At 45.8% G+C, this 15,925-nt stretch overlaps 1 protein-coding gene and 1 long non-coding RNA gene across 7 annotated transcripts in view; one reads left to right on the top strand and one right to left on the bottom strand.

The window, feature by feature from the left end:
• Nucleotides 1–646, bottom strand: part of Ehf (ETS homologous factor) — a 42,768-nt gene extending 42,122 nt beyond the window's left edge. The window contains exon 1 of one of the 3 annotated variants that reach the window (XM_048443634.3): nt 487–646. The gene's annotated coding sequence lies outside the window, so the exon portion shown is untranslated. The remainder of the gene's footprint in view (nt 1–486) is intronic. The other 2 variants (XM_048443633.3, XM_085696695.2) reach the window with 2 other exon arrangements.
• Nucleotides 647–779: 133 nt separating this feature from the next.
• On the top strand, nt 780–6,750 carry LOC125406602 (uncharacterized). 4 transcript variants are annotated; one of them, XR_007233958.3, is made up of 4 exons: nt 780–909; nt 1,092–1,208; nt 1,423–1,584; nt 6,323–6,750. It is a non-coding gene; the product is annotated as an uncharacterized LOC125406602 (long non-coding RNA). The 4 variants fall into 4 exon arrangements; XR_015004148.2 differs by having other exon boundaries at nt 1,071–1,208; XR_015004147.2 differs by having other exon boundaries at nt 1,049–1,208.
• Nucleotides 6,751–15,925: the final 9,175 nt, after the last annotated feature.

Below are 15,925 nucleotides of genomic sequence, written 5' to 3'. Positions count from 1 at the left end.
TTGTAAGTCAGAAGAAAAAAAAAAAAAGAATAGCAGCAAAGACACCTCTAGACTGTGAGTCTATGCTCTCTGATCCCTAGCAGCCTTTAGCCAACCAGCTTGTCACTCAGCAACATCAGAGTCACCTGTCTCCAACTGCTTTTCGTTCCACAAAACTCTAACCCAGGGACATGGCTTTGTCACACCACATGGGCAGAGAGAAGCCAGGGGGCTTTTAGAATTTTGCTGACTGGAAATTCAGACAACGTAACACACACACACACACAAAAAAATCACAGATAACACTCACGTAGCCCAGAGGCTCTCACCCAAATAAACTGGAACAAGACTCAGGAGGTGAGGCCAGGTAACACAAGGTTTACTTCCTGCCAGCTGCGTCCCGGAGCCTCTGGTTTCTTTTCACCTGTCTGAGTCAAGACAGGCTTCTCTTTCCACACAGGTGTATGAATTTCAGGTTCAAAAGAAGATTTAAAAGTGAGGACTTACCTCATTTACCTAAAGATTCTGGATGGGCAGTCCTACAGCTCTATGGATGGAGGCAGCCACCGCACCAGCTCCTACCGGGATGGGGAGCCACGGCCTTATCACGTCTCAGCTCTCATCAGAGTGAAGATAAATGCATATGACAATAATTTAAAATCATTTTGTAGGATGTTAAGCAATAAGCCACCAACCGGGAATTCCCTAAGTCACTTCCCCCTCCTCTGATTGGCTGCCCAGCCCTTTAAAAAAATAAAATAAAGGATTACAAACATTGGCTCATTTGCATTTGGCCAACTCACACGTTAGTGTTCAAACAAAACAGGTCTAACCAGGTTATGCCTGTGTCTCAAGAACAGAGACAACCTGTTAATGGATGAGGAATTGATTTGGTGGTGACCGTGCCTTTCAGCTTAGAGGCAGTTTCAGGTAAAAAATGCCTCACTTCCCAAAGACGCTTGGGAAGGGGGGGATAGATAAAAACCCAAGTCCCTGGCGGGCAGATGAAGAAAGAAAGAGGGCTGTGAGGTGCTCTTGAACATCTGTCTCATTCCTAACCTGTATTTAGTCCTCTCTGCTTTGGCATCAAGACCTTTGCCCTGGCTGTGCAGGTACCAAGCGTGGAAGGAGCATCTAGCCCATTCTCTCTCGGGGCACCATGACCGGCTCTTGGTAGTGACTCTTGACAATTTTAGAGGACTTTGAACAGGCTTTTTCCCCAGCTCCAGGTAAGCACCTTGGAGGAAGGTTATAAGGGGATGGCCCTAGAAGGGTCCACTATGAGATGTCTAAGGGCAACAATCATCCTTGACAAGGCAGGGACTGGTCGGCAAGATCCTCTTTACTTCACTTCCGAGACTCTTTTTTTCTTTTTTCTTTTTTTTCTTTTCTTTCTTTCCTTTTTTTTTTTTTTTTTGTACTATTTATCAACCCTTCCTGTAGGATCCAGAAAAGAAAACCAAAATGCCAACAGAGTCTGAACAAGATGTGGACTGCTAAGGAGATCTTTGGATTTCACAGAGCCCCATCCCCCTGAGCCAAGGCTATGCAGGGAGTTTCCTATTCTTGCTTCACTGGGTCCCAAATGTTTCTCCACCTGCACAGGTGAGCGAGTGCCCTGGCCAGGAAAAATACAGTCTCCTAACCATTAACTTTCCCCCTTGGGTCTTCCTGGACACCAGCCTTCTATGAGCAAAGCATCCAGACAGGTTTCTTAAACTTCTCCCTCTTTGTCGGGAGACAGGAGGGAGTTTCGGCAAAGGTAGATAGATTTTTGTGGTCACAACCCAGAAGTTCCAACCGTGAAAACGAAATATAGAAGCTAAGGCTTGAGAAAGGAACAGACACCAAATGGTTGCTAACAGGGATGGAGAGACAGCCAGCGCAGCGTTCGCTTGGTCTGCTTGGTTTTAGTGACTTGAATTCCAAGAACTTTCAAGTGCAAAAGACGGTGGTGGGGCAGGGATGGGTTTGTGTGGTCTTGGAAGGAGGTGGGTCTTTAAAGGAGGTATTGGGGTACAGTTCGGGGCAGGTCTGTAAAGTCCCTCTGCTTCTCTAACCTCCAGCAAATAAACCCACCTCCCCTCCAGTTCAGCCCCGTCTACCTGCCAAAGGCCCTGTTAACATGCAAATATATGCCCTGGGCCTGATAAAAACAGTAAATGTCATCATTGCCCATTATCACATTAGCCCCAATTAGTTTATCGGCTCCAGATCTGAGAGAGAGGCCCCAGGGAACAGCCGGCTAGAGTCTTCTTGGAGAGATGAATCAGGAACAGCCCAAGTTCCTCTAGCCCCACCCACCGTGGGGTGGGTGTTAGCAGGGGGAAGAATTGGGGGGAGGACTCTAGAGAAAGCAACCTTAGCCTACTCCACACTTTTGCCTAACCTTGACCTGAAGCAGCCTGGAGTGGTAAGGGGTAGGAGCTGTGTACTCCTGAGGTATGAACACCAAATGCAAATGCCTAAGATAATGAGGATCCTAGCCCAGGCCCAGCCACCTTAAGTTGTAGGCACTTTAATTCAAGATGAGACAGTCTGTTTCTATCTCTACTCTGTTTTCCACTGTTATTCTAACCAGCTGAATGGACACTCCTGAGAAGAGTCAGTCAGGGCATTGGTGGAGGTGGGAGGAGATAAAAAGATGTCACCTTATAGCCACAGCCACTGTGGAGGTTCATATTCACATATATGAAGTGCCTAACAAAGTGTCTGACAATTAGCAGGTCCTATCAAGTACTGATTGTTTTCTTTACTTGGGACTGAGCTGACCCTTCTAGAAGAACAGCCAAAACAGTACCTCCCTCTCAGGAGAGAGATTGATTCTTAGGCATGCATCTATGGAAAAACTCCTCCAGATGAAACCATTTACCTGATGGTCAGTTTCAACAAGATAGTGTAGAGAGATAGATAATTGATTGACAGATGATAGATAGATGAGAGAGAGAGAGAGAGAGAGAGAGAGAGAGAGAGAGAGAGAGAGAGATGGAGTTAACCCCATAAGTTTTAAATAGTAACTATGGAGACATCAAACAGCAGATACTTTACACAGATACAGAGTATGCTCCTGAAAGGGATGCAGAAGACTCTCATTATCATCAGACTTTCTCCATTCATCCTGTTTCTAAGACTCTCTGGGGGACAGATAAGAAGGACGTAGAGTAATGAGGTGAGGTGAAATCGAGATGATTCCAGGAACTGGAATACTGTCTAGAAACACAAATCCTCTGAAACCTGCCTTGTCTCTGCACAGGTCAAGGCTCGGTTCCAGTCCTGAGCTTTTACAAAGGCATGGAACCTGAGTCAGGTCCTGATGGGGGTGTCTCAGTTAGTAAGATGTCTACTGTACATGCATGAGAACCTTAGTTTGGATCCCCAACACCCAGGTAGAAAGCCTAGCATGGCAGTGTGCCCCTGCAATCCTGGGCCCAGAGATGCCGTGAGAAGAGGTTCCCTAGGGCTTGCCAGCCAGCTAGTCCTGCTGAATCAGTAAGAGTCCCCTGTCTCAAAGCAAGGCAGACAGTGACTGAAGAAAATGTCAGTCTCTGGCTCTATGAGCACATGCGCACATGCACTCAAGTGTAAACACACATACACATCACACACACGCAAATGGTGCAGGCAGGGCAGACAGGATTATTTGCAGTGGCGTGGAGTTCCTGGGTTAGTTGGTTTGTCTGCTAAAAGATCCACATCACAAAATCAAGGAAGCAAAGGGACCTAACTGCTAAATGGAGGCCAAGACAAAGAGCCTCTCTGAGATTATCAAGCCCTAAGGGGTCCAAGTCTCAGACAAAGCCCTGATGTCATTACAGGCCAATGACAGCAATGTCCTTACTTTGCACACAGATGCTCACTTGCTTTACACGTCCGTTCCTAACGAGAAGCCTATATTTATCTTTGAAAGCAAATGTGTGTTTGTGTATGTTTCTGTCTCTCATTCTCTGCTGATGATAGAGATCTACCCCAGGGCAAACTGGGACAGCTATGTAATAGGAGACACAACAAAAATATTAATACAAGCTGAACAGGAACAAGAGTCTCTCTCTCTTTCCCTCCCTCCCTCCACCCATCTCTCTCTCTCTGGTTCAGTAAAACTCACAGGGTACAGAAAGTCAATCATTTGTTACCCTGGCTGTAGTTAAATAAGGAACAAGGGTTTCTATGTATCTTGCCTCTTAACCATTCTCCTTAAATTTTGAACATTAGGTATCTTCCTGTACTCTGAGAGAGCTCATGGGCCCTGAAAATGGCACTTCAGTTTCCTATGGAGGTCACAGGTTGACAGTTGTCCTAACATTTGCACAGAACACCCTGTAGCTATTCTCCTCACATCCGGGTACCCACAGACTGAGCAGACCCTCTGAAATGCCAAGGCGAGAAACAGCCTCACTGTGGAGTAGGGGAGGCACCCAGTGGTACTGAAAAGAGCTCACTGTGGTAAGAGAGAAACAGATATACTGGCAGTCACACACCCACAGAGAGAGAGGGAAGGAAGAGACAAAGAGAGAAAGAGAGAGAGAAAGAGAGAGAGAGAGAAACTTTCTCCATCATTTAATTATGTCCCCAGCCCTACTTAAGCACCGAAGAAAAACACCCACCCTAAAATGTTACTCAGGGCCCCTCCGCTTTGCCTAGCATAGTGCACCCTGCTCTCTCTCTTCTGTAGCTCATTATCTTGCTGAATTGCTGAATTCTCTCTTGCTTTATGTTTCCTCATGAAGAGCTTCACACACTGTCCCAAGTGAGTGAAAACATCACCCTGGTTCTTGAATCAACCTACTTTGAGCCTCTCTGGTTCAATTCTCAGTATCAGAAAAGGCCAGAGGACCAAGCAAAAGTTAGCCTCTGCCAGACAAATTTCCTGTGGCCAGTATTTTCTGTACAGGGAAAAGCTTCTCATAATTATAGCAGGTTTTTTTTCAACCTTCCGTGCTACTCTTTTTATAATTGGCAAATTAAAATTGTATAATATATATCTAAACTTTACAACATGATGTTCTGATCATGTATATCCTGCAGGATGAATAGATCAAGCTAATTAACACATGCATTGCCACACATACTTAACATTTTTGGACAGTGAGAACACTTGTGATCTGTTCTCGGCAGTTTTCAAGCACACAATGCATTGTTTTTGACTACAGTCACCAGGTCGTACAACTAGCAGTTGTTTCCACATGCTACATTCTGCATAAGATTGCCCTTCCTACTATCGTGGAACCTTAAATATAAAACCGATTAAAGGATGGTCACATCATTCGTGCTGAATTCCAGTCCAGCCCGGGTTACAGAGGGAGACCTTGTCTCAAAAAAAGTAAAAATAAACGAATGAGCAGAAGATCCAAATGAAACTGGGAAGCCAAAATGAAAATGTCTAATGTATGAAGACAGCTCCTATCGCTCAAGATCAAATACTGAAAACAAAATAAAAGTTGAGGGGAAAACCCACTGCAAGAGTAGTGAGTCTGTCTCAGGCTGGAAGTCTTGAGGGTCTTTTGACACAAAGGTCACCCGGCTACTCACCAGACTTTGTGGCACTGGATAGGCTAAGTGCCAACTGAGACTCTGGGTCAAGAATTGAGGAACGTCTCTTGCCAACCCTAAAATGACTCCCTTAATTAAGATATATACTTCCCTGCTCCCACATCCACTCCTCCTTCATCCCAACCATCCCATTCCCTCAAGCTCTCCCCATCCTCCCCTTCTGCCTTCTCTCTCCCCATCTCCCCTTATCCCCACCTCACCCCACCCCCGTACTCCCAACCCCTGCCCGGCAATTTTGTCAACTTCCAATATCCAGGAGGACAACTATGTTTTTCTTTAGGTTCATCTTCTTATTTAGCTTCTCTAGGATCACGAATGATAGGCTCAATGTCCTTTAATTAAGGCTAGAATCCACTTATGAGTGAGTACATACCATATTCATCTTTTTGGGTCTGTGTTACCTCACTCAGTAAAGCGTTTTCTATTTCCATCCATTTGCAGGCAAAATTCAAGATGTCATTGTTTTTTACCGCTGAGTAGAACTCTAAAGTGTATATGTTCCACACCTTCTTTATCCATTCTTCTATTGAGGGGCACCTAGGTTGTTTCCAGGTTCTGGCTACTACAAATAGTGCTGTTATGAGCATAGTTGAACAAATGCTTCTGTAGTATGATTGGGCATCTCTTGGGTATATTCCTAAGAGTGGAATTGCTGGGTCCTGAGGTAGGTTGACTCCCGGGTTTCCAGGTGTCCAAGGAGATGTCCCCAGCTTGTTCCTTGAGCAGCAGAGGAGAGGGTGCCTGAACTGACCTTGTCCTAGAGCCACACTGATGAATATCTTGCATATCACCATAGAACCTTCTTCTGGCGATGGATGGAGATAGAGACAGAGACCCACATTGGAGCACTGGACTGAGCTCCCAAGGTCCTAATGAGGAGCAGAAGGAGGGAGAACATGAGCAAGGAAGTCAGGACTGCGAGGGGTATGTTCACCCACTGAGACGGTGGGACAGATCTAATGGGAGCTCACCAAGACCAGTTGGAATGGGACTGATGGAGCATGTGATCAAACTGAACTCTCTGAATGTGGCTGATGGTGGAGGCTGACTAAGAAGCCAAGGACAATGGCGCTGGGCTTTGATTCTACTGCATGGACAGGCTTTGTGGGAGCCTTGTCTGTTTGGATGCTCACCTTCCTGGACCTGAGGGGAGCAGGGAGGACCTTGGACTTCCCTTGGGGTAGGGAACCCTGATTGTTCTTTGGCCTGGAGAAGGAGGGGGAGGGAGAGTGATGGGAGGGGAGGGGAGGGAAATGGGAGGAGGGGAGGAGGTGGAAATCTTTAATAAAAAAAATAAAAATTAAAAAAAAGAATTGAGGAACGGCAGGGAGGGGTGCTGTGATGTGAGAGCAGCAAAGATGGGGAGCAGCAAAGGAGCCTAACAGGGAAAGAGGGTCCCCATCAGTGGCCATTACTCTTCACAAGCGGCCTAGGGTGTCTCAGAGTGACCACCCAGATGGCCTTCCCTAAAAACGTCTTCCAGATAAAGCTGGGACTGCCCATGCCCTTGAACCAAATACATATCGAACCCTCCTGACTGTGACCTCAGAGAGTAGACAGGCACATCTATGGGGACTATGCAAAATACTCATTTGCATAAATAAGTTATCCATTCAGGCCATTCAAAACATTTGCACCTGCTCGCTGGTAGGATGGCAGGAAAGAGGCCGCTGGAATTATTTCTGAATAATTTCATATTTGGGGGAAACCCAGATGAAATCTCCCAGCTGGTGTTGGGACATGTCCCTGATTTTTCTCTCCTGTCCCCGCCCCCAACTCTCAGTAACCACATGTTAGTTCAAGGTTTGAGATTAGTCAGTCTCCTGCCAAATAGTCATATTTTGAGAGTTGACTTCTTTCATGACATTGACCCAGGGAAGTTTGATAAGAGTCCTGACTTAAGGTTGGAGGCAAATATCTCAGAAATTCAGAAAACCAAATATATATATATATATATATATATATATATATATATATATATATATATACACATACACACATATTGTGTAGGTGGATGTACAGTAAAAGCGAAATAAGGAACTTGGCTACAAACAGAACCAAATCTGCACCGTCAGTGCATCTGAAAACTTCTGTTAGGAGCACAACCCTGCTGCAAGAGAGAACAGTCAAGCTCTGCACCAATCCCCTCACAGGGAAAATCAAGAAGCTCACTGAGCTCCGGTATTCTGAAAAGAATGGTGGGCTGGGGAGATGGCTCAGTTAGTCACTTGCCTGCCCAAAAGCAGGAGGACTTTGGTTCAGAGCCCCGCTTAAAAGTCAGGCATGGTTGTATGTGCTTATAACCCTGTTCCTGGGGAGGTGGGGACAGAAAGATCCTTGTAGTTCACTGGCCAGCCAGTCTAGTCAGTTGGTGATGTCCAAGTCCATTGGGAGACTCTGTGTCAAAATAATCAACTATAGAATCAGAGGAAGACACTTGAAATTGACCTCTGACCTCCACATGCACATTTACATGGACATACACCTGGTTTAAAATGAATATGAAGGGAAAAAAAATCATATAAAGAATGAAGAGGAAGGAGCCACTCCAACAAGCTGCTAGAGATGCGCAAGTTCCACTGGCTGTGGACTCTTTTCCACCAACAGTGAAATCTAATGTCAATGGACTTTTCTTATCAACACCAAAAAACTTCAAATCATTCTTTATGGGACCTCAGTCTCACGGGTCTGTGGTTCTTCAGAAGTTTCTAGAACTACCAGGGCAGAAAACCTCAGGAAATCCAATCTTAGATCTCATGATTGTGTGGTCATGGTGAGGGAGGGGTGCAGTCATGGTGATGTAGAAGTGCCCCTGGCAAATAACTGACTTTCGCTAATCCATTTTTTCCCCCAGTTCACTAGGAGGAGGAATAAAACTTGAGCCTTAGCTGGGGGCTATCTTCATTTTTAGAATCAAGCAAGATGAGTCCAGAAAGCCATAAAATCGTACCAGTGAAGGAAGGAGTAACTGCCAGGCATCCAGAGCTCTGCAGATCCCTGTAGAGTCTGCAGTCTCCCTCAGAGGAGACGCGTGCACTGCATTCACTGTTTCTTCTCTCGTCAGGGCTTCCACCACGCACAGCTCAGAGGACAGAACTGCTAAGCAAGAGGGTGACCCAGAGAGAGGGGAGCTTAGGACTTTATAATTGACCCCAATGACTGAAAAGTCACTTGGTAAAGTGTCTTACCATCTTAGTGCACAGTTTTGCCTGAATTTCACACACAGAGATACACACACACACATGCACACACACACAAGAACTATTCTGGACTTATTTGCATCTGCGAACTTCTTGAGAAAGCAACTAGCCTATTCTCTCAATCAAAACCATTGCCAGTTCTCCACCCCAGGCACAGGTCCCTCTGAGGGAAGCACACCCATCTCTGTGACATGAAAGGTGATTTCAAGAGCAAACCATTGTTCTTAAGTTATATGATCTTGATGTGAAAAATTAATAAGTAAAAGTTACTCAACTGAAGGAAAATTCTTAAGTTCTGTAATTCTGGTGAGAATGGAAAACAATAGCAAAGATATGGGAGTGGTTGAAACGTGAGGGGGGATGGTTTAAAGATGGGCACTCCGATGTTCCCAGAACCATGACAGATAGCAAGTTCTTGGTGCTGCGTCCTGCCAAGAGAGAGACACTTACTCCTCCACAGTACAGTCCCCACCTAAATTTCTAGCTTGAAGTCTCTAAGTCTTCAACCTCTCCTCAGAGGGTACATCCTGACACCAGGTATGTGTCTTCTATGTAGGCACCCTGTGCCTTCCTGCTCCCTTTTGTCCCGCCACCCAGACAGGACCAAAATGGGCAAGACAGCCATTCTCCGGTGTCATCTTCCCATCAGCCCTTCCCATTTGCCTTCATTCAGAATTTGAATTTCCCAGGATCCCATGTCCTTGGAAACAGTCAAAATTCAACAATTAACAGATGCTCTGGACCACCCACCTCACACCTAGGGTGCATTAGGCAGTGGTGCTTCAGTCATAGGAGAAAAATAAATATGTCTAGGGTGGCAGATACAGATGGTAATGAAGTGGCCATGTTTGCTGCTATCAGCTCCAGGGTTGAAAACCCAGGCCTAAAATCCTTAATGTCTGCTGAAGACCCTGCTCCTTGCCCGAGTTTTAGAAGCAATGTCCTCCTTATATCTGTTGGATCCCCCAGAGCGTCCCTTCAGATGTGATACAGATAGCTGGGACTGGTGGCTTTCAGAGGCTCGTCCAGCACTTAATCAGCAGGCAGAGCCTGACAAGTCCAGGGTCCCCCTTATGGCTGCTCTCTCCAAGCTGAAGATGGAGGCTCCTCCAGAAGACAGCTCCAATCCCCATGGTGAGCCATGCCCATGGGAGTGTTGAGCCCCCTGTAGCCATACAGGGGCTACAGGAAAAGAGGGGGGCACTGAGAACTTCAGGATTGGGGGAAGGCCAGAATCTTTGAAACAACAGTGCAGGGCTGAGCCTTCTGCCTTTATTCTACAGTCACTCTTTTCTCTTTGGCCCCTATCCTCCTCCAGAATTCCTGCCAAGCTGAGCAGGAGGGATGCATTAGGGTAGCCAATTCATCGTTTCCCCTTGTTGGGAGCTATAGATCCCTGGCCCCTTGACTTCTTTGCCTGCGGCTACTCTGAGCATGAGACTTTGATAGCAGGCTGGTAGGCCTGCAGCTAGGCATGGCTAAGGATTCCTATATACGCTGCCCCTGAGCACAATAAAGTTTGACATTTGACATTGGCACTCTTGTATCAAGGATGACTTGTGCCCACGTCTGTCTTTCTGCCTGTCTCTGTGTTTGTCTGTCTGTTTTTAAGTCTCCAGGCCAGTTCCCAGCTTGCATACAGTCTTGTAGTGGCACAGGAGCTAAAGTACCATCGGGATTTTACAGGACCGCCTTCGTTCGGGTTTTTACACCCCCATTTTAACACTGAATGTCCCAGGAAACCCCACACTTCCAGTCAAACTAGGAAAGTTGGCCAACCCAGGCACAAGTCAGACATTCTCCAACCTGACCTTCTCTAACAGCCTGCATCCTTAGACCAGGGACCATCTCGGAGCGTGTTTCTCATCTGCATTTGGACTCAAGAGCACGCCTCCCTCCCAGCATTGCTGGCACGGAGAGAAGGCAGGTGAGGGGGCTCGGCATGCACCATGAACGCCTGCACTGATGAGTACCCGTGGATGATACACTGAGAGCTGTGTGGAAAGGAAGAGCTCCCTGCTGAATCATAAACCCTGACTGCTGGTTAGTGCTGGCTGAGCGACCATCTCTCTTTGGGTGGTCAATGTGTGTCAGGAAGGAAGCGTCACACTTACAGCATCCTGGCCACCAAACCCCCATTACCCAGTTGTATTATTTTGGTCAAGTACCTACTGTGTACTGATTTGGACAGTGTTTTATTAATTTACCACCTAATCCTCAAAAGGGCTCCAGAAAGTACCATCATAATCCCACATTTTAAGAATGAGAACACTGAAGCTGAGAAAAATTAGGTGACTTTCCCAAGGTCACACTTCTGGGAAGGACAGATGGGAACCAACTTAGGCTGACCTGGGGGCCCCTCTCCTAAGACCCTCTAGCTATGCGCGAGGAATGTGCTCTCCCCTAGCCTCAGGGGGAGTGGAGTGGACAGCTGCTCTCGCCTTCACAAAGAAGGAAACTGGCATTGTCGCCACACTGGGCAACCTGATCGGTCTTAGAAGGCCAGAGAATTAGCAGGCAAGCCTTTGCTTGCTAGGAGACGGCTTACCCTGAAGCCCTGCTGCTTTTCCCAGAACCCTGAACTAATATTTACATAATCTTATTACGTTGCTTTCCAGCTTCACACTGAGGAGAAAACCCGAGAACCCACTTGGGTGATATTACCCCTGTAGCAAAGACAGCTTGTTTGTCAACCCACAACAAACACAGACTAATTACAGAGGGAAAGGTTCCTGCCTTGGAAGCACTGGGGTTCTTATCTGACTCCACTACTTACTAGTTATGTTACTTTGGACAATTTGAGGCTCAATTCAACCATCTTTAGAATGAATATAAGTTGTTCCCAACATAATCACTGTCATCATCATCTCTGGTACCACTTAAATGCACAGAATCCCTTTGATGAGGCGGTTGTATTTTTCATTGTGTGTGTGTGTGTGTGTGTGTGTGTGTGTGTGTACAGCCATGAACGTGTTGTGCGTGTGTATGTATATGCGTGTGCAGGCACGCACATGCATACCACATGTAGACGTCAGAGGACAACCTCTGGTGTCCATCCCCAGGTACCTCCCATCTATTTGTTAAAGACAGTGTCTCTTGCTGACCTGGAACTTCACCATCACGTGCAGGGAAAACTGGTCCCTGAGCTTTCCAGAATCCAGTTCCATCTCCCAACACTGGAATTACAGGCATGTGCCACCATACCCAGATGTTTACAGTCGGTTGGTTCTAGGGATTAAGATTCAGGTCTTCACTCTTCCAAGGCAAGTACCACCCTGACTGAGATGTCCCTGGCACACAGTGACTACTTTTATCTCTATTTTATACCTTAGAAAACCCAGTCACAGAAAAGTGGGAAATTGGGCCAAGGCTGTAGGGCAAGATCTAGAACACAGATCATCTAACCTGAAAGCCTGTCCGTCACTGGTGTGCGCTCTCTCATAGGCAGAGCTCTCAATAAGACTGCCCACACTGGTAAGCCTAGCTCCCATCCTCTGCTGAACAGCCCTCAAGGCCCTGCTTTTCAAGAGCGTGGGTAAAAGAGAGGGGGTTATCCTCAGGAGCACCCTCCCGAAGACAGCATCTCCTCCTCCCGGCCCCACACCGCCCTCCCGAGTGATGGTAAGTGACTCACCAGGCCGAATGTGCACACTGGAGCTTGAGAATGACTCAGGAGCACAGAAGGACTAAAGAAGGAGTATCTAACTGCAGAACAAAGCCGGGCAGCCACTTGTGGCCAAGATAATTACAAGCTGGGGCAGCGACACGAAGGCCAAGGGCGGTCTCGTTTACAGGGTCATAAATCACAACCTCAAAGACTTCAGGAGGTCCAGAGTTTCCACCAGGTACTGCGGACCCAAGTCAAGTTTGTTTGTAAAAACAAACAAATAACAAAAAGAAAAAAGTCACTCAGGTGTTCTACCACCTTGCAAGGTCTCCTTCTTACTCTTCCAGACATCCTGCTAAGCCCCTATCTCTGGCCCTCACTTGCCCTGTATTCTCCAAAAGTGAGGGGGAGAATGTGAGGTTGAGGGGGGAGACTTGTCAAATATGCACAAATCTGCAGTGCCAATAAGCAATGGAAGTCCTGACTTGCCCCCACTGTCCTGTGGGAGGTTGAAAAGGGCTCACTTTTTCACCAGGATTAAAAAAGAAAAAAAAGAAACACTTTCATTCTTGTGTATCCAGTCATTGTGACAGCAGCCTCTATGTCCAGCCCAACCCTGTCATGCTTTAGGAAGCATTTCGGTATAAAATCAGATATCAGCTTTGTACCCAGATTGGTCATCCGTGACAGTCCAACACTGGCCAAAGGACACAGTTGGATTCACTGAGTTTCTAAGCTTATTTCTTTTTAAATTTATTCCTATTTATCACTGATAGCAGTTTTTTGCTCGTTTGTTGTTTTTGAGACAAGGCCTCCTACAGCCCAGGCAGGCTACAAACTCTCTATATAGCCAAGAATGACCTTGAACTTCTGATGCTCCCACCTCTACCTTCTGAGTACCGGGATTGCCTGATTTACTTGAGGCTGGGGATCAAATCCAGGGCAGGCTCAGCAAGCATTCTCCTAAGTGAACTACATCTTCCTCCCCTAAACGCATTTTTTTTCTAACTGAAGATCTTAGCACTACCAAATTGATAGAGTCACTAAACAAACAAGGCTGGATGACATGTGTAAAGGGCACCCTTCCCAGTTGTTTTATTTACTATTTCTATACTCCTAAATTAAACCTCCACTTTCTGAAGCTCCTAAACAATTTCCACTGATATTTATCTTCCCAGAGGAAGGCAAACTTGACAGTTGACTTTGCTACTGTGAGATAGATAGATAGATAGATAGATAGATAGATAGATAGATAGATAGATAGATGATAGATAGATAGATACATGATAGAGGATAGATGGATAGATAGATAGATGGATAGATAGATAGATGACAGATAGATAATAGAGAATAGATAGATAGATAATAGAGAATGGATAGATAGGTAGATAGATAGATGATAGATAGATAGATAGATAGATAGATAGATAGATAGATAGATAGATGGATGATAAATTTAGAGTTATTATTTATACAAATAAATAACATTTGTGCCTAATAATTGGCACATGTGCAGAGCAAGTATGTGCTTGTGTATGCAGATGCTGATGGGGTCCGAAAGAAGACATCTGATCCCCAAGAGTCAGAGTTATGGGCAGTTGTGAACAGCCTGATGTGTGTGCTGGGAACCAAATTCTGATCCTCTGTAAGAGCCTCACATACTCTGAGCCACCTCTCCAGCACTTTAAAACTTTAAAGATTTAGTTTATTTTGAATTATGGGTTCATGTGTGTGGGGAGGTGCATCTGTGAGTGCAGGGGCCCAAAGAGTCCAGAAGTGGGAATCTGATCCCCTTGAGCTAGAGTTACAGGCGGATGTAACCTGTTCTGTGTAGGAGATGGAAAGGGAACTCAGGTTCTCTGCGAGAGCAGCCTGTGCTTTGAACTGCTGAGCCACCTCTCCAGTCCATTTTGAGAATTTTTTAAAATGAGGTCAGTGAAATTTAGAACCAACTCCAAACAGGGTCCCTAGAGAAGGACTGGCAGCCGTACTGTCAATCACTGTGATACAGAAACTGCTCTGGTTAGTGGGTGTGTTGTTTAGTTGTTTTGTATTGTTTTGTTTTTTTGTTTTCTTTTGGGTTTTTTTGTCAACAAAATCAGGATTGTACGAGCAGAGGGAACTTCATTTGAGAAAAGACCTCCACCAAAATGGGCCTTAGACAAGTCTGTGGGGCATTTTGGTTTTATTTATTATTATTATTATTATTATTATTATTATTATTATTATTATTATTATTTGGTTTTTTCGAGACAGGGTTTCTCTGTAGCTTTGGAGCCTGTCCTGGAACTAGCTTTTGTAGACCAGGCTGGCCTTGTACTCACAGAGATTCGCCTGCCTTTGCCTCCTGAGTGCTGGGATTAAAGACGTGCACCACCCCTGCCCGGCTGCATTTTGCTTTTTAAATTGACGATTGAGGGCAAGTGGTCCTGGATTCTACAAGAAAGCAGGTTGAGCAAGCCAAGAGGAGCAAGCCACTCAGCAGCATCCTCCATGGCCTCTGCATCAGATCCTGCCTCCAGGTCTCTGCCCTGAGTTCCTGCCCTGGTTCACCTTCATGGTGGACTGTAGGCAATAAAATGAAACACACCCTCTCCTCCACAGGTTGCTTTTGATCAGTGCTTTATCACACTAACGGAAAAACTAACCAAGGTGACAATTCTCTGAAGGTTCCAGCGGCTGCACAGTCCCCTTCCTCCTCTCTTCATTACAAGAGTTCACCCACTCACCAGCACACAGCTCCAGCCATGAGCTCTTTCCATGGAAATGCTATTTGGTTACCAGATCCTTTGCATCTAGTAACATGAAAGGCCTGGGACACCTGGTCATGTGATCAGAATATGAGCCTAGTCACAGCTTGGCAGTGACAGATTCACGCTCTTTCAAGGTAACACTTCAACTTCCTCATGCCCTCTTCCAAGTGCCACCTTTCCCAACACAAACTTCCTATAATAACAAAATCAGAAAACATAATGTTTGGGACACAATACTATGTGCTTAAAGTATTAAACTACATCTAAGCTGCAGCTTTGGGATTATGGAGATTCCATTAAACCTCAGGGCCAAGCCTTCCCTACATCTCAGGATCTGCTTCCCTCCATTTGATTGGGAAGCCATTCTTCAAATGATCGAATCGTCTAATGCCATAAAGAACTAGGTACATAAGACAGAAAGCAGAGGAGTTTAGCTGGTCAGTGTCCCATTGGTTATCAAAAAACAAAATCAGCAGTTCTCCGGGATATGTGAAACCCAGAAAACCCAAAGAGTAGCTAAGAAAGCTGAGAGGGAAGGAAGAAGATCAGAGAGACCAGAAGTGAAGGACATGGTAGGGAAGGGAGAATAGACACTGAGAGGGACGGACATGGTAGGGAAGGGGGGATAGAAAGGGTTGAGGAAGCAAAAGGCCTGGTATCCTAACCTCCAATTAAACCATCAGAAAACCAGGAAAGTCAGACCCCGACAGATGCCTTCTTCCCTCTGTTGACTGAGCACTGGTTATTTAACGTCTTTCTGCTCTAAGCTCTTTGTGAACTGAGCCTAAACTCCAGTATGGTACAGGACCACTCTTGTTATAGCAGGTCATATGAATGTC

The sequence above is a fragment of the Myodes glareolus genome, chromosome 10, assembly GCF_982192425.1.
Source record: "Myodes glareolus chromosome 10, mMyoGla1.1, whole genome shotgun sequence".
NCBI classification, from domain to species: Eukaryota; Metazoa; Chordata; class Mammalia; order Rodentia; family Cricetidae; genus Myodes; species Myodes glareolus.
This window is presented reverse-complemented; position numbering and strand designations above follow the sequence as displayed.